At 42.3% G+C, this 19289-nt stretch overlaps 1 long non-coding RNA gene across 2 annotated transcripts in view; it reads right to left on the bottom strand.

Moving 5' to 3' along the window:
* The window catches only part of LOC144690697 (uncharacterized), a 32897-nt gene extending 13902 nt beyond the window's left edge, over positions 1-18995 (bottom strand). The window contains exons 1-2 of one of the 2 annotated variants that reach the window (XR_013578936.1): positions 18762-18995; positions 4292-4383 (exon numbers count right to left, since the gene is read on the bottom strand). This is a non-coding gene — a long non-coding RNA (uncharacterized LOC144690697). The remainder of the gene's footprint in view (positions 1-4291; positions 4384-18761) is intronic. The other variant, XR_013578937.1, reaches the window with a different exon arrangement.
* Positions 18996-19289: the final 294 nt, after the last annotated feature.

The raw sequence follows: 19289 nt of genomic DNA, 5'->3' as shown, positions 1-19289 counted from the left end.
TACAGTTTGATCGACAGTTTAAAAAGGCCATTAAAAGATTATCTGCCTTGGTTGTGAGTATTGAATAGAAATGTGTTTGTTTTTATAACAGATTAACTGTTTGAACAGATTTAAAAGCTTTTAATGGGTTTCATGAATGGAAATTATTTCACTATTAAGTGTATATCAGCGAGAACTGTATTAGATTGTTAGAAGCTTATTTTTTTTCATCCCCACATGGCTCCTAAGGTCTACCCGTGGTGCATTTCTTTTATCTATTTATGGGATGTGGGCATCGCTGGCTAGGCCAGCATTTATTGCCTTTCCTTAATTGCCCTTGAGAAGGTGGTGGTGAGCTGACTTCTTGAACCACTGCAGTCCATGTAGCTTAAGTACATCCACAGTGCTGTTTGGGAGGGAGTTCCAAGATTCTGACCAAGCAACAGTGAAGGAACAGCGATATATTTCCAAGTGAGGATGGTGAGTGGCTTGGAGGGGAACTTCCAAGTGACGGTGTTCCCTGTTGCTACATGCTTTTTTGAACAAGGCTGTAAGATTTGCAATTTTTCAATTCTCTGGCACCACCCTGTATCTAAGGAGGACTGAAAAATTATGGCCTCTGTAATTTCCACCCTTACTTTCCTCAGCATCCTTGGATACATCTCATCTGGTTCTGGTGAGTTATCAACTTTAAGTACAGCCAGCCAGTGTGAGGTGGGCTGTGAATGGACTATGATGACAAGAAAGTGGGTGTGCACTACAGGATCTAGTTAAATCTGCAACTTTTCTCACTTCTCCTAAATTGGCTAGGTCACTTCCTACATTCAACCTACAATTTCATGATAATACTCCTGCTGTTCATCTCTCGATCTATCTCCATCCATGCCTTCTCCATTATGGCCTTTTGCTAGGGAAGAGCCACTCCTTCCTTGTCCTTACTAAATGCAGTAGTTTTTCATAGGAATCCCTCATTAAATCAGGACACAGGCTTTACCTTCCCTGATTCCATTGCTACTTTTCTTCATTTCATTTCACATAATGCTCTCAACTCCTTCAGATTGCATCAATTTTAATGATTCCACCATTGGAGGCCATGCCTTCACCTGCCTAGGCGCCAAACTCTGGAACACCCTCCCTGCACCTCTCGCCTTTCTACCTCACTTAACTCCTTTAAGACAGTTCCTAAAACCTACCTCTTTGACCGGGTTTTTGGTCATCTCAACTAATATCTCCTTATGTGGCTCGGTGCCATATATTGTTTTATAATGTGCCTGAGAAGTGCCTTAGGACGTTTCATTACATAAACGCACAATATATAAGTTGTGAGTCACACAGGTCTGCAACATGCCTGCTCACACGCATTGGAGATGCAAAAATAAATATAAAATTAAAATGAGGTATCCCTGGTGAAATTGGACATTCCCACTTGGCCAACAATCTGATGGATTTGTTGCCTGCTATCATCCCGCCTCTGCTCAGATCCTATCTCCGTGCTCATTTTAGGGCCAACATTTCAAGTATAATTGGTATAATTTACAAAGAACGATAAAATTAAACTTGTGTATAAATATCACATTTCAGATGTAACATCTGTAGATGTAACACCTGCAAATATACTAATTTTTGTGTCACAGTTGTAACTAGTTGCTTCTATTTCATATTCAGAAAACCAAAAAAATCACAACTGAACAAACACTTGAACTTGATCCAAAACTGCCAATTTCAAAAACTAAGGGCAGAATTTTGCCGTCGGTGAGCAGGGGGCGGGGCCCACTCACCAAAGCGTAAAATGATGCAGGATGACATTGGGCGGAACCCCCGACATCATCCCACCCCACTTAAATTTTCAGGAAGGCGGGGGCGCAGCAAAATCAGCTGCAGGCCCGCCGACCTGTCAATGGCCAATTGAGACCATTGACAGGATCATTTAAACAATTAAAGGACCTGCCCGTCCAACCTTAAGGTTGGCGAGTAGGCCAGGAGCCCCGGCGGGGAATAGAAAAAACATGAAACCTCATCCACCAGCGGGAGAGGTTTCATGCAGGGTTTTAAACATTTTAATAAAGTTAATCTGTAAATTATGAACATGTCCCTTCTCATGTGGGGGACATGTTAGGGAATTTTTTTTTTCTATTTTTAACATTTTTCAAAGTGTAAACGATCTCCCTGAGGCAGCACTATCCTCAGGGAGATGTGCGCTCTTTCGTGCGCATGTATGAAAGAGCGCACTCTCGCTTTTGGGGAATCCCCCCACCCGCACAGGAAGCACATAGCGCTTCCCGCTGGACATGACGCGGTCATGGCCCGCCCACGTAAAATGGCGGCGGGGCCCGCTTCGCTGGCAGGGATCAGCTCCCCGCCACCCCCCGGAGATTGGGTCCGGCCCACCTGCCCGACAGGCAGAAAATTCTGCCCTGAGGGTGGAATTTTATGGCGCCATTGCGGCGGGGGTGGCTCTACGGCCATAAAATGCAGCAAGCTGTTCAAAAGCCCATTGACTTCAGTGGGACCGTAAAATCCCGCTGGCGTAAAATTCCACCCGAAGAATTGAGATCTGGCGATCAGTAGCAGCCAAAAGCAAAGGGCAGAAGGGTAATAAATGAAATCTTTCCATAATACTTTTTGAAAATTGTTCTAGCCACCATCTTGAAATTTCGTTAGACTAAAATATTAATGCTGTAAACAAGCTTAAAGATATTTAAAATAATACAGCTTAACAAAAAAAAAGTTGTTAGGGCTGCATTTTACCAGCCGTCTGGAGATGGGTTAGGAATAGGGAAGCCTCATAAAATGATGGTGCAAGGTGCAGGAGGGGAGCCCACATCTTCCCACCGCCACGGAACATTCTCAGGGGTAGAAACCTAAGCAACACTGCAGGTGGGTGGCCAATTAAACTAATTGGTTAGTCAATTAAAGGCCATTTGATGCCGTCCTCCAGTATTTTGCTGGTTTGGGGAGGGGCACTGCTCTTTGAGGAGACCACCAGGTAAAACATGGTCACCTCCTAACAGGCTCCCACTGGGCGTGGGCTCTCCTTTATGGCTGATCTCTGACCCACAGAGGTTCCCCACCACCCCCACCCCTACCCTGCGGCTATGGCACTTGTCACATTAAAAAAAATCTAGCCTTTGAGGGCACCACAGCATGGAGGTGTCCTCTCTTTCTTCCTGCAGCCTTAGCAGCATAGGTTCCACCCCCCCACCACCCCCAGCAACAAGGGTCATCCCTGCAGCTATGACATCCGTCACAGTAAATAAAACTTATCTAGCCTTTGACGGCACCACAGCATGGAGGTGTCCTCTCTTTCTTCCTGCAGCCTCTGCAGCATGCAGCCATCTCTATTGGACTGCAGCCCTCAATTGAACAGTGGTCACAGTGACAGGTTCTTAATTGGTCACAGCTGGTAAAATGTTGCCCAGGGTCCTGCCATCTGTCCATGCAGGCTGAGGTACCACTTTGGTCCCAGCAACCTGAGCTTTCAAAAAAATATAGGCCGAACTGTATGCTAGGAGAGTGTGAATTCAAAATGTTTTGAACAATGTTTTCTGGCCAAGTTATGTGTCTGACTGAGAAAACTAAGGCCTCAGTTCCTGAGGCTTCCTAGACTTATCTCTTTCACCAAATTAAAAGACCAGCATGTGGGGAAAACTCCCAAAGTTCATCAGTGTTCCAAGATAATTATGGAAGAAGGACAATCAATCCATCTTGGTTCACCCATTCAGAATGTGCTCATGGAGCTAGTTGATCAGTACCTTGCAGCAAAATCCTGTGGAAAGATGAGTTCTGACAAAAAGTCATTGAACTGAATCTTACAGACTTATGTGATGGAGCATCTGGTTGGCAACCCAACCCTCCGAGTAGCAAGTCTTTTGGGAGAATTTTGTGAGGGCCAGCCAATAAGAGGGCACCTCTCATCCAATTACATACAACGGGTGGGAAGAATAGACAGAAGCCCAATGAGGGCTGCGTATTTAAAGGGAAACCAACAGCACTCAGTGACTGTAATGTATGTTGTTGATAGCTAATTTTCAGGCAAAAAAAGGAGGAAATTGACAGCCTCACGATTCACCAAACAGATGTGGCTGGAGGTCACAGGCGGCAGATACCTGGGTGTGGTGCCTCCAGTAAACTAGTTAGTGTGGCAAGGTCTTACCTTCCGTGCTCTGGTAAGGTAATTCATTTTAGTTTCACCCTGCCCCCTGACCTGGGAACTATGGATATGGCACTCAGTGCCTCTACCAATTCTGTCCTTGTCTGCCTCCTGAAAGCATGTGAGGGCTGGGTTGTGGGAGAGCCGAGGATCAAATCCCACCTTTCCTCGATCTCACCCCGGAGGGCCTGCATGGTACCCTTCACAAAGCTGAAAGCTCTCTTCCTGGCAGCAATCTCCTATGAGCCAGTTATCTGTAAGAAGAGAAAAGATTGAGACAATGGACTCCCTACTGAGCAATTTGAATGAGTTAAAGAAAAATCTTTATGAGAGAGAGCTGTGTGGTACATAACTTACATTCCCCAGCCTCACTCTCGCAATGATAGAAAAAATATCTACTTTTAGATATCTACTTATATCTTCTAACAAATTTGATTGAATTTTTCGAGGAGGTGACTAGTTGTGTAGATGAGGGTAGTGCAGTAGCTGTAGTCTACATTGACTTCAATAAGGCTTTTGTCAAGGTCCCGCATGGGAGGATGGTCAAGAAGGATGCCCATGGGATCCAGGAAAATTTGGCAAATTGGATCCAAAAATGGCTTCGTGGCAGGAGGCAGAGGGTGATGATCGAAGGTTGTTTTTGCAATTGGAAGCCTGTGACGAGTGGTGTACCACAGGGATTGGTGCTGGGACCCTTGATGTTTGTAGTATACAGTAATGATTTAGACGTGATTTAGGTATGATCAATAATTCGCAGATGACATGAAAATTAGTGGTGTTGTAAATAATGAGGAGGAAAGCCTTAGATTACAGGACGATATAGATGGGCTGGTAAGATGGGGAGAGCAGTGGCAAATGGAATTTAATCCTGAGGAGTGTGAAGTGATGCATTTTGGGAGGACTAACATGGCAAGGGAATACACAATGAATGGTAGGACCCTAGGAAGTACAGAGGTTCAGAGGGACCTTGGTGTACATGTCCAAAGATCACTGAAGGCAGCAGCACAGGTGGATAAGGTGGTGTATATGGAATACTTGCCTTTATTAGCCAAGGCATAGAATATAAGAGCAGGAAGGTTATGTTGGAGCTGTATAAAATGCTAGTTAGGCCACAGCAGGAGTACTGTGTGCAGTTCTGGTCATCACACTCTAGGAAAGATGTGATTGCACTGGAGAGGGCGTAGAGGAGATTCACCAGGATGTTGCCTGGGCTAGAGTGTTTCAGCTGTGAAGAGAGACTGGATAGGCTAGGGTTGTTTTCCTTAGAGCAGAGAAGGCTGGCGGGGGGAACCGGTTAGAGATATACAAAATTATGAGGGGCATAGAAAGGATAGATAGGAAGAAACTTTTCCCCTTAGCAGAGGTGTCAATAATCAGGGGGCATAGATTTATGGTAAGGGGCAGGAGGTTTAGAGGGGATTTGAGGAAAATAAATTGCACCCACAGGGTGGTTGGAATCTGGAACACACTGCCTGAGGGGGTGGTAGAGGCAGGAACTCTCACAACATTTAAGAAGTATTTAGATGAGAACTTGAAACGCCATAGTATACAGGGCTACGGCCAAGTGCTGGAAAATGGGATTAGAATAGATAGGTGCTTGATGGTCGGCACGGACACGATGGGCCAAACGGCCTGTTTCTGTGCTGTACAACTCTGACTCTATAGTTCTCCACTCTAGCACTTTGGGGAATAATTAGTTCTGTTCAAATTATGATCAAATCAGACTGTTTAATTTATCTTAACATTGGCAGAATGGGGGTGATATTGAATGTAATTTCAGGTCCAACTTCCGAGTTGCACCCATGCAGGAAGTTCCAGCTCATTGCATATAAGATGACAGAGCAATTAAGTAGCTTGCACAGAATAGCATGTATTTAAAGAACTAATTGTGGACAGTTTTAATGAGAGGAGCTGCATTTTATTAAAATAAATAATGCATTTCCCTCCTTTTGTCCTCCCTCAGTCTGTTTATTCAGCTGGGTATTTACTGGGTTTGATTTTTCTGCACACTAGCATGCTATTATGGTTGCCTCTTGTGTAGGTAGTTAGCCAATATTGTATTGGCAAAACCAGAATACTTAACTCAAGGTTGGCTCAGAATTGTACAATAAAGATCAGCGGTAATTTTCAGATTAAATGGACAGTTATTCCTTTTGATATTCCAATTATACCAACATAAATCCTTAAGACATTCTTTAATATGGGCTAGATGGCATCCACAATTCTATAATTGTGCATTGTAACAATATAAAAGCTTATGTATTAAACTTGTGTAAGGTTAAATAATGTAGCTTGTGTAGTTGTAGCTGCTGTAAGTTAAATATGCAAAAGTACTTGAAAGAGGCAAAGTGGATGTGCTGAGGATGATGGAAGAGGTGCTGGTATGGCTAAATGAATTGGGAGGAGAAAAAAATAGCAGAAATCTAGTGGCTCAGTTTCTATCATTCACTATTGTTATCAGTTCCACTTCTCTTTAATTGAAGTCAGACTTTTCATCAGAGTGTGCTCCCTCTGACTATAATCATTTGCTGCTGTCTATAGCATTAAGTTCCCTCTGACTTTGCTCTTTTTCATTTGATTGTCTTTGTCCCCCTAGGTTCTTCTAGATTCATTTGTTTGATCTTAGTGCTTTTACTCCCTGCCCCTTCCTATCTCTTTCAGTGTCATTTGATCTGTTTCTCTCCAACTACCAGCTGCCTTCTCTTTAAAAAATATATACCCCTACCTACCCTGCTGCAGTTGACATCTCAAATCTTTATCAACTAAAATTAAACAATCATTTCTTCATACGATATATTCTGGGCAATGTTGCAGGATTGGCTAAGTTATTACTCTCTTCTAGAAAGTTGTGTAAAAGTGGTGTAAGACTTTTGGCATATCCCATTCAAATTATATCCAAAGATTCTATATAAATAAACTCAACTATCCTCCATTTGCTGCAGAGAAATAAACAGACTCATCTGACCTTGCTTTTGAGTAATTACGGAAGGATTTCAAAATAACTAGGCTTTTCAAAGCTGATAGTCAGCAGAAAACTAAGCTTTTGCTGGGAGTATTTGAAGATCAGTTAGAGTTTAGAGAAAGCACAACATTTAAATTTTCTTAGCTTTCATGTGAAATTTTACTTCAAAACTTTGAAAATTGAAATTGGGTTCGTGATATTGATGACAGGTGTGATAACCTAATCATCTCCACTAATAACAGGAAGCTGGTAAGCTGTAACTAGTGCCACAGGGATCAGCGTTGGGGCCTCAACTATTTATAATTTACATCAATGACTTGGATGAGGGGACTGAATTTGTTAGTTAAATTTGCCAGTAGGCAGATAGGTAGGAAAGTAAGTTGTCAAGAGGAGATAGAGAGTCTACAAAGGGATATATATAGGTTAAGTGAGTGGACAGAAAATTGGGGCAAATGGAGTATAATGTGGAAAAATGTGAGTTTGTCCACTTTGGCAGGAAGAATAAAAAAGCAGTATATTATTTAAGAGGAGAGAGATTGCAGAACTCATCTAAGGATCTAGGTGTCCTGATACGTGAATCACAAAAAGTTAGTATGCGGGTACAGCAAGTGATTAAAATGGCAAATGGAATACCAGTGTTTATTGCAGGCGGATTGGAATATAAAAGTAGGAAAGTTTTACTACAGCTGTACAGGGACTTGGTGAAACCACATCTGGAGTAATGTGTACAGTTTGGTGGTCTTATTTGAAAAAGCATATAAATGCATTAGAAGCAATTCAGAGCAGGTTCACTTGACAAATTCCTGTGATAAAGGACATATCTTATGAAGAAAGTAAGTTTGGACACATTGGGCCGATACTCATTGGCGTTTAGAACAATGAGAGGTAGCCTTATTGAAACATTTAAGATCCTGAGAGCACTTGATAGGGTCGATACCAAGAGGATGTTTCCCCTTGTGGGAGAGACTAGAACTAGGGGACACCGTTTAAAATTAAGAAATCTCCCTTATAAGATGGAGATAAGGAGGATTTTTTCTCTCAGAGGGAAATTTTCTTCCCAAGAAAGCAATGGAGTCTAGGTCATTGAATTTATTCAAAGGCTGAGTTGGATAGATTTGTTATAGATAAGGGAGTCAAGGTTTGTCAGGGCAGATAGGAAAGTGGAGTTAAGACCACAATCGGATCAGCCATTATCATATCAAATGGCGGAGCAGGCTTGGCCAGCCAAATGGTGACTCCTGCTCCTATTTCCTATGTTCTTAAATAAAATTGAAAACTCATTTAAAATAAGGGTAAGACCATAAGGGCATAAGACGTAGGAGCAGAAGTAGGCCATTTGGCCCATGGAGTCCGCTCCGCCATTCAATGAGATCATGGCTGATCTGATAATCCTCAACTCCACTTTCCAGCCTTTTCCCCATAACCCTTGATCCTCTTACTGATTAAAAATCTGTCTACCTCAGCCTTGAATATACTTAACGACCCAGCCTCTAAAGCCCTCTGCAGTAAAGAATTCCATAGATTCACTACCCTCTGAGAAGAAATTCCTCCTTATCTCTGTCTTAAATGGGTGACCCCTTACTCTGAGATTATGTCCTCTGGTCCTAGACTCTCCCACATGCAAAAACAACCTCTCAGCACCTACCCTGTCAAGCCCCCTAAGAATATCATAAGTTTCAATAAGGTCGCCTCTCATTCTTCTAAACGCCAATGAGTACAGGCCCAAACTACTCAGCCTCTCATAAGAAAATCCCCTCATACCTGGGATCAACCTAGTGAACCTTCTTTGGACTGCCTCCAATGCCAGTATATCTTTCCTTAGATAAGGGGACCAAAACTGTTCACAGTATTCTAGGTATTTACTAGTGCCTTGTATAATTTTAGCAAGACTTCCCTATTTTTATACTCCATTTACTTTGAAATAAAGGCCAACATTCCATCTGCCCTCCCTGCTGAACTTGTATGCTAGCTTTTAGTGATTCATGCACTAGGAACCCCAAATCCCTCTATGACGCAGCTTTCTGCAGTCTTTCTCCATTTAAATAATATTCAGCTCCTCTATTCTTCCTACCAAAGTGCATAACCTCACATTTTCCCACGTTATATTCTATTTGCCAAGTTTTTGCCCATTAACTTAACCTGTCTATATCCCTTTGTAGACTCTTTGTATCATCCTTACCATTTGCCTTCCCACATATTTGTGTGTCATCCACAAACTTGGCGATAGTACATTCACTTCCCTCCTCCAAGTCATTAATATATATTGTAAATAATTGTGGCCCCAGCACCGATCCCTGTGGCACTCCACTTGTTACAGGTTGCCATCCTGAAAATGCCCCCCTTATGCCAACTCTCTGTCTTCTATTAGTTAGCCAATCCTTTATCCATGCTAATATACTACCCCCAACACCGTAGGCTTTTATCTTATTAGATAGTCTTATGTGCGGTACCTTATTGAGCGCCTTTTGGAAATCCAAATATATCTACTGGTTCCCCTTTATCTATCCTGCTTGTTACCTCAAAGAATTCTAATAAATTTGTCAGGCATGATATCCCCTTCATAAAGCTATGCTGATTCTGGTTGATTATATTATGTATTTCTAAATGCTCTACTATTACATCCTTTATAATAGTCTCTAACATTTTCCCAATTACAGATGTTAAGCTAACTGGCCTATAGTTACCTGTTTTTTGTCTCTCTCCGTTTTTGAATAAGGGTGCTACATTGGTTGTTTTCCAATTCTCTGGGACTTTTCCAGAATCTAAGGTTTCTTGGAAAATTACTACCAGTGCATCCACTATCTCTGTAGCTACTTCCTTTAATATCCTAGAATCCAACCCATCAGGTCCAGGGGACTTATTGGCCTTTAGCCCCATTAGTTCCCCTAGTCCTTTTTCTCCAGTGATAGTTATTGTATTTATTTCCTCCCCCACTTTTGCCCCTTAATTATTTAGTACTTTTGAAATGCTATTAGTTTCTTCTACCATGAAGACTGATGGAAAGTATGTACTCAACTCCTCTGCCATTTCCTAGTTCCTCATTATTATTTCCCCAGTCTCATTTTCTAAGGGAACTATGTTTACTTTGTCCTCCCTCTTCCTTTTTATATATTTAAAGAAGCTCTTACTGTCCGTTTTTATATTACTTGCTGGTTTACCCTCAAAGTTTATTTTCTCCCTCTTTTTTTTGGTCATCTTTTGTTGGTTTTTACAACTTTCCCAATCCTCTAATCTTTGCCACATTGTATGTTTTTTCTTTCAATTTGATGCTATCCTTAACTTCCTTGGTTAACTATGGTTGGTTTATCCCCTTCCTAGAATCCTTTTTCCTCACTGGGATATACCTTTGTTGTGAGTCATGAACTATTTTTTTAAACGTCTGCTATTGTTCATCAACTGCCTTTTCTGCTAAACTCCTTTCCCAGTCTACTCCAGCCAACTCTGCCCTCATTCCTTTGTAATTACCCTCATTTTAAGTTCAGCACAGTTGTTTCCAACCCAAGTTCCTCACTCTCAAACTGAATGCTCAATTCCACCATGCCATTGTCACTGTTTTCTAGGGGATCTTTTACTCTGAGATCATTTATTTAATCTGCTTCATTACACATTACCAGATCCCTGATCCCTGGTTGGTTCCACAACATATTGTTCTAGGAAACTGTCTCAAATACACTCTATGAATTCTTGCTCATGGCTATCTCTGCCAATTTGATTTTCCCAATCTACATGAAGATTAAAGTCACCCATGATTAATGTACTGCCTTTTTAACATGTCCTCATTATCTCCTAATTTATTCTCTGTCCTACAGTATAGCTACTGTTAGGGGGCCTATGGACTATTCCCACCAGTGTCTTCTTCCCATTGTTATTTCTTACCTCCACCTATATGGATTCTATATCTTCTGATCCAAGGTCATTTCTTGCTATCGTACTTATTCCATCTCGTACTAACAAAGCTACCCCACCACCCTTTCCTTCCTACCTGTCCTTTCGAAAAGTCACATACCCCTGAAACTTAGTTCCCAGTTTTGAGCTCCTTGTAACCATGTCTCTGTTATAGCTATAAGGTCATACCCATTAACGTCTATTTGTGCCTTTAATTCATTTATTTTGTTCCGAATACTACGTGCATTTAAGTAAAGAGCCATTAATTTTACCAGTTTTCCCCCTTTGACCCTATTTGCTGCTTTTTTTTAATGTTTGTACACTCTGTCCCTTCCTGTCACACTTGGTATCATTACCTAAATATCTGCCCTGCAATGCTGCCAAATCCTTTTGCTCTATAAGCCTACGTATCCCCTCTCCAGAACCCTCCCCCTCTCTATTTGGTTTAAAGCACTCTCTACAGCCCTAGTTAATTGATTCGCCAGGACACTGGTCCCAGGACGGTTCAAGGGAAGCTTTGTCCCACTGGAACAGCTCCCTTTTACCCCAGTACTGGTGCCAGTGTACCATGAACTGAAACCCATTCCTCCCACGCCAATCTTTGAGTCATGCATTTAACTCTTTGACTTTATTTACCCTATGCCAGTTTGCCCGTGGCACAGGTAGTAATTCCAAGATTATTACCTTGGAGATTCTGCTTTTTAATTTAGCTCCTAACTGTTTAAATTCTTTCAGCAGAACCTCCTTTCTAGTCCTATCTAGTCCTATCAATGTTGTTGGTACCAACATGGACAACTGGATCCTTGCCCTCCCACTCCAAGTTCCTCTCCAGCCCTGAAGAGATGTCCTTAACGCTGGCACCGGGCAGGCAACACAGCATTTTGGACTCACACTCACGGCAGCAGAGAACAGTATCTATCCCCCTAATTATACTGTCCCCTACCACTACTATATTCCTATTTCCTCCCCCTACTTGAATGGCTCCCTGTACTATGGTGCTGTGGTCAGTTCACTCATCCTCCCTGCAGTCCCTGCTCTCGTCCATGCAGCTTGCAAGAACTTCATAACTGTTGGACAATTGCAAGGGCCGAAGTTCCTTGAACGCTACCCTCTGGGTCCCCATTACCATTCAATAAGATCATGGCTGATGTTGAGGTTCAACTCCACTTCCCCGTCTATTCCCCATATCCCCTGAGTCTCTGAGAGACCAAAATCTGTCTATCTCTGTCTTAAATATATTTAATGATGGCACATCCACAACCCTCTGGGGTAGAGAATTCCAAAGATTCACAAAATTAAAGCAAAATACTGACAACACTGGTGATTTGAAATAAAAACAGAAAGTGCTGGAAAGACGCAACAGGTCAGGCAGCATCTATGAGAGAGAAACAGAGTAAATGTTTCAAGTCCAATATAATCAGCCTCTTATCCTGAAATTGTGCCCACTTGTTCCATGTTCCCCAGCCAGGAGAAACAACATCTTAGTATCTATCCTGGCAATCCTCTTCATAATCTTGAATATTTCAATGGGACCACATCTCATTCTTCTAAACTCCAGAGAATATAAACCCGATTTACTCAGCCCAATATAAGCATAAAAATTTACTCAGCTCGATATAAGCACAAAAACTGACAATCGCTCACTTGGCAACCCTGACAGTAAACTGAGCACCCTATGTCCTTGACTGGAGGTGGCTGAATACCTTAATAATTTGGGGATCTCGTGAATTTTAAGAGTTAATATGCAGACACTCGCATTGAACATATGGAATTGTGTTCTTTGGAGCACTAATATTTTTGCTTTATTGTTGAACATGCGCTGTGATGTGTTGCAGGTTGTGGGAACTGTAGTTTTCTCATCTTTTAATGTATAATATTGCATTCCACAGTAGGTTAAATCATATGGCTCAGTGGTGCTTTCATTTCTCTCTTTGTTCTCCTGTGATCTATCCATTATCAGTCTTTCTTTCTCTCGCCAGTCTCCTGCTGTCTTTTTGTATTTTTGATTTCTTTATGTCTGTGATCCTGCTGCTTATTTTTGTTTTCCTTTTTCCTTCCATCCCTCACTGTTGTCTCAATTGGTTTTTAATTGGCCACTATCCATTCATCTGTTTACTCCTGTTTTTCATTCTATGTCCTTGCCTAATGTGCCTTGCTCCTTCCCCTAGCAGCTAGTGAAAGAAATAAGAAAAAAATAAAAAAGAAAGGAGCTTGACATGGAATCATAGAATGGTTATGGCACACAAGGAGGCCATTCTAACTCTCTGCAAGAGCAATTTAACTGGTCCTACTCCCCTGCCCTTTCCCTGTAGCCTTGTAATTTTTTTCCCTTCAGGTGCTAGTCCAATTCGCCTTTGAAAGTCATGATTGAATCTGCCTCCACCCTTTCAGGCGGTGTATTCCAGATGGTAACACTCACTGTGTAAAAATGTTTTTCTTCATGTCAGTTGGTTCTTATGTAAATCATGTTAAATTTGAGACCTCTGATTCTCAACCCTTCCGCAAATCAGAACAGTTTCTCTCTATCTAGGACTCCTCATGATTTAGAATCTTCAATCATATCTCCTCTCAACCTCTTCTCTAAGGAAAAAACCCCAGCTTCTCCAATCTATCCACATAACTGAAGTCCCTCATTCCTGAAAGCAATCTCGTAAATATTTTCTGCACTCTTTCTAAAGACTTCACATCCTTCCGGAAATGCGATATCCAGAATTGAACACAATACTTCAATTGAAACTGAACAAGTGTTTTATTAGAGTTCATCATAACTTCCTTGCTTTTGTACCCTGTGCCTCCATTTATAAAGTTCAGGGCCCTGTATGCTTTTTTAACCACTTTCTCAACCCACCTTTCCATCTTCAATGATTTAGTATCCTCCTAAAATCATAGAATGGTTACAGCACAGAAGGAGGCCATTCGGTCCATTGTACCTGTGCTGGCTTTCTGCAGGAGCAATTCACCTACTGCTACAACCCTGTCATTTCTCCATAGCCATGCACGTTTTTCCTTTTCAGATAATGATCCAATTCCCTTGTGAATCCCTTGATTGAAATTACCTTACCACACTCTCAGGCAGTGCATTCCAGATCCTAACCATTTGCTGTGTGAAAAGGTGTTTCCTCATGTCGCCATTACTTCTTTTGTCAATTACTTTAAATCTGTGCCCTCTGGTTCTCAGTCCTTCAACTAATGGGAAAAGTTTCTCACTATATATAACTATCTGCTTTGTACATGTATACCTCCAGGTCTCTCTGTTCCTGCACCCCCTTTTGAATTGTAATTTTCTATTGCTTCTCCTTGTTCTTCTATAAAAATAAATCAATTTGCACTAGCCTGCGTTACATTGCATTTACCATGTGTTCATCTATTCAACTAACCTGTCTATGCCCCATTGTAGTCTATCACTATCCTCTTCACAGTTCACTATATTTCCAAGTTTTGTGTTATCTGCAAATTTTGAAAATCTGCTAGGTTTAAGTCATTAATAAGGATCAAGAAAAGGAGTGGTTCTGGTACTGATCCCAGGAGCCCACTGTATAACTTCCTCCAGTTTTGAAAATAACGTTTGCCACTTCTCTCTAATTCCTATCACTCAGCCAACCTCATATCCACGCTGCCACTGTCCCTTTTGTTCCATGTGCTTTGATTTTGCTGACAAGGCAGTCATGTGGAATGTTATCAAATGCCTTTTGGAAGTCCATGTACACCATAAAAATGGCATTACCCTCATCAACCCTCTCAGTTACCTCATCAAAAAACTTAGTCAAGTTGGATTAACACAATTTGCCTTTAACAAATTCATGCTGGTTTTCCTTAATTAACCCACACTTGCCCTAGTTACTATTAATTTTGTACTGAATTATCATTTCTAAAACATTTCCCACCACTGAACTTAAACTGACTGGCCTTTTTTAAACAATTCTCTAGTCCTCTGGCACCACCTGTGCATCTAAGGAGGATTGGGAGATTATGGCCAGTACCTCTGCAATTTCCTCCCTTACTTCCCTCAATATCCTTGGATGCACCTCATTTGGTCCTGGTAAGTCATGAACTTTAAGTATAGCCAGCCTTTCTGATACCTCGGTTTTATCACTTTTCAGCCAATCTGGTACCTCAACTATCTCCTCTTTCATTATGACTTTTGCAGCATCCTCTTACCTGGTAAAGACAGATGCAAAGTATTTACTTAGTCTCTTAAACTCTGTCTTTTTGGTCTCTAATTGCCCCCACCCAACCTTATACTAGCCTTTTCCTATTTATATTCCTATAGAAGCCTTTTGGAATCCATTTTATGTTAGCTATCAGTCTCTTCTCATGCTTTCCCTTTGCCCCTTATATTCCCCCTTTCACTTTCCCTGTGAATGTTATACATTCAGCCTTATTCTCACTTCTATTAACAACTTGATATCTGTCATATTGACTCTTTTTCTGCTTCATTTTACCGTCTATCACTTGTGTCATGCAGGGGCCTCTGGTCCTACCCTCATGAGAATGTACCGCGAATATACCTGTACCATCTCTCCTTTGAAGGCTGCCCATTGTTAGATTATAGTTTTGCCTGCCAATCTTTGAGTCCAATTTGCTCTGGGAAGATTTGTTATCAGCCCATTAAAAATGGCCTTTCTCTAGTAAATACTTTTACTCTAGATTGCTCCTTGTCCTTTTCCATAGCTAATGTAAACCTTATCATAGAACATTCACTGTTCCCTAAATGTTCCCCTACTAAAACTTGATCCACTTGACCCAGCTCATTGCCCAAGACCAGCAGTGTCTCCTTCTTTGTTGAGCTAGAAATGTTCTGATCAAAACAAATCTCCTGAATACACTTAACAAACACTTCCACTTCTCTTCCCTTTACACTATTACTATCCTAGTCTATATTAGGGTAATTGTCCCCCATTATCACTACACCTCTTGCACCTACTTGTAATTTCCTTGCACATTTTTTTCTCCATATCTTTCCCTCTAGATAAAATACACCGAAGGTGGAACTTTACAGCCCTGTCGCAGCAGGGGCGTGGCCATAAAATGCAGCAAGCCATTCAAAATTTCATTAACTTCAGCAGGATCTTGCCAGTGTAAAATTCTTCCCAAAATATCTAATGGCCTCTCTATCGTTTCTTAGCTCCAACCAAACAGATTCTTTCCTTGATCCCTCCAGGACATCCTCACGCTCCAGTACTGTAAAATTCTCCTGAATTGACACTGCCACCCTTCCTCCTTTCTTTCCTTCACTTGCTTTCCTGAACACCTTGTATCAAGGAATATTTAGTACCTATTTCTGCCCTTTATTTGATCTAGGTCTCTGTAATCATCACAATATCAAATACACATGAAGCTATCTGTGTTGACGGCTCACCAAAGCTATTTACCACACTTTGTGCATTTACATACACCGTAAACCTGAACTAGACCTTCCTTCCTGGACTGATCCCACTTAATACCTTACTATTTCTTACTCTACTCTGCCATCTGTCTCTCTCAATCCTTTGTGCACATTGTTTCTCATTTCTAATGCTACATTTGGGTTCCCATTCCCCAGCCAAATTGTTTAAACTCTCTCCCACAGACCTAGCAAATTGCCCCATGTGGACATTGGTCCCTGCTCTGTTGAGATGCAACCTGTCTTGTCGTTACAGATCCCATGTCACCCAGTACCAGTCCCAATATCCCAGGAATCTAAAGCACTTCCTCCTGCACTTTCTCTCCAGCTAATATTCATCTACTCTATCTTCCTATTTCAATACTCACGAGTGCATGACGCCAGGAGTAATCCGGATATTATTACCTTAGAGTTCTTGTTTATTAGTCGCTTTCCGAGCTCACTAAAATCTGCCTGTAAGACCTCATCTCTCTTCCTATATATGTTGTTGCTATTGATTTGGACCACAGCCCCTGGTTCTTCACCTTCCTCCCTTTTAATGTTCTGCAGCTGCTCAATGGCACCTTGAGCCTGGCACCAGGGAAGCAACATACCATACTGGAATCATGTCTGCAGCTGCAGAAACACCTGTCTGTTCCTCTAAGTATAGAATCCTTTATGCCAATCTTCCTCCATCCTGCCCCCTATAGCTGAGCCAACAGTGGTTAGTGCACTCCCCAGAGGAAGGATAAATCTCAGAACTGAACACTGAATGGAGAGCAAGAGGCACTCAGGGGACTCTTGCACTACCTGCCTGGTTCTTCTTTACTGGCTGGTAGTCACTAATTCCCTCTCTGCCTGCTCACTCTTCAGCTGCAAGGCGACTATTTTAAAAAAGTGTTACCCATATAGCTCTCAGCCTTGCTGATACACAACAGTAAAACTAGCTGCTGCTGACACTCTGAAAGCTTATGTTCGGGCTCCTCCAGCTGATGACACTTCCTGCACATGTGGTTGCCCAGGACATGAGAAACATCCGGGTTTCACATGGAACAGAATGTGTATTTCATGGGACTGAGGTTCCCAGCCATGCTTCTATTGATTGGACTATAACTAAATTGTTACTCTTAGACTAGTATAAGAGAAAGATTGATATTGCATGCTAACAATGACACCCTGCACCTGGCAAAGCCTTCAGTCTGTGCAACTCCTCACACTCACTCTGCCTATTCGTTTCTCTAGAAGGAAATGAAATTAAGCTGTTTCTCTGTGTATAGGGACCCTCTCTTATGCAGCACTGTACTGCAAACTGTGAGATATTGCTATATTTCCATCAGAGAAGGAGCCAGGTCCACAGCAGTTAAGAGTCACTATAACCTTGACAGCCACAGGTAATGCTGTCCTTTCCCTATTCTGAGGCTGCAGAAACTGGCAGGACTCAGTCAAAGTGAAGCAAAGACATCACAGCTATGGTCCTCGCTGACATTGAGGTAACAGAATTGATCCCTAAAGACCCCTGGAGGGTATGGCCTCCTGCTGTGAACCCTTCTTCCCCCTCCTCCTTGTCTATTTCCTGACAGCTTTTACTGCTCTATGCAGCCTCTCTTCATTCTCCCAGTCACGTTCAGTTCCCAGAGGAAGGACTACCAGGCTACCCATGCTCAGAAGCAACTTGTTTCAGGACAAACTGATCAGAAACTGAGCTGGACCAACATATAAATACTGTAGCTACAAGAGCAGGTCAGAGGCTGGGAATTCTGCAGCAAGTAGCTCACCTCCTGCCAACTCAAAGCCTGTCCACCATCCACAAGGCACAAGTCAGGAGTATGATGGAATACTCTCCACTTGCCTGGATAAGTGCAGTCCAACAACACTGAAGAAGCTCAGCAACATCCAGGACAAAGCAGCTCACTTGATTAGCACCCCACTCACCATCTTAAACATTCACTCCCTCCATCATTGGCACACAGTACCTGCAGTAGTTCAAGAAGGCGGCTCACCACCATCTTCTCAAGGACATTTAGGGATGGGCAACAAATGCTGGCCTTGCCTGCAATACCCAGATCCAATGAACAAATAAAAATAAAGGATACACACCAACATAGTGGCTGCATTGGCTGGCCAGCCACGCAGCCTCCTGACACTGTCAAGGAGTACGGAGGAGTCTGGCATCAACCTGACAAGCAGAGTTGCGCAGCGATTCCACTCCCTGTAGCATGTGCCATCTCCCTGTCCTGCAAACCCACAGCCACTGCAACAGCAGCACATCATACCTGTTGCAGCCTTTGTGTAGACAGGTGACCAAATCCTCTGCCCTCCCTGTGAGAACGCAGCAACACTCCATGCCAAATCCACAAACTCACCACAACACCTCAAAAAAAATTCCACAGACATTACAGAGACTTTGCAATGGCAGAAATTACCTGCAGTTTGGGTCTTGGGCCAATAATGCTAGTGCTGGGCCCCTCTTGCAGTTGAACGCATGTTCTATGGTGAGTGACAAGCAAATACGTTGAATGGACCTGCTGGTCAAAGTTCACAAATAGAGCTTCAAAACAGCCTGGAGGGTTGAGTGACATCATGTCAGCAGCAGTACAGGGGCTTCTGGCATACGTAAGGAATGCCGTTCCCAGCATGAAATGCTACATGAGCTGTTCCGTAAGTGGCTGTAGAAGCAGCACATCCCCTTTGGGGGCCTCCGGTTTGCCTAGCTTCATCTCCAGCGGAACTATAGATCCGAGTGTTGCACCCATAACCTCTGAAACAGGTGCACGGAAGTTGTAATCCATAAATTTAAAGCATGGCAATGAAATAATGGGATAATTCAAAGTGAAGCGCATAATTAGTGCACACCATAAAGATAAAGTTATGTTGGAATTTTCTTCCTCGACAGTATTAATCTTGTTACCATATTGCAGACAAGTCCACTGAATTGTGCAGTGGGGAACTGA

Source organism: Cetorhinus maximus, chromosome 2, assembly GCF_964194155.1.
Source record: "Cetorhinus maximus chromosome 2, sCetMax3.hap1.1, whole genome shotgun sequence".
NCBI lineage: Eukaryota > Metazoa > Chordata > Chondrichthyes > Lamniformes > Cetorhinidae > Cetorhinus > Cetorhinus maximus.
Note: the sequence above shows the minus strand (reverse complement) of the source record. Positions and strands in the feature narration are given on the sequence as shown.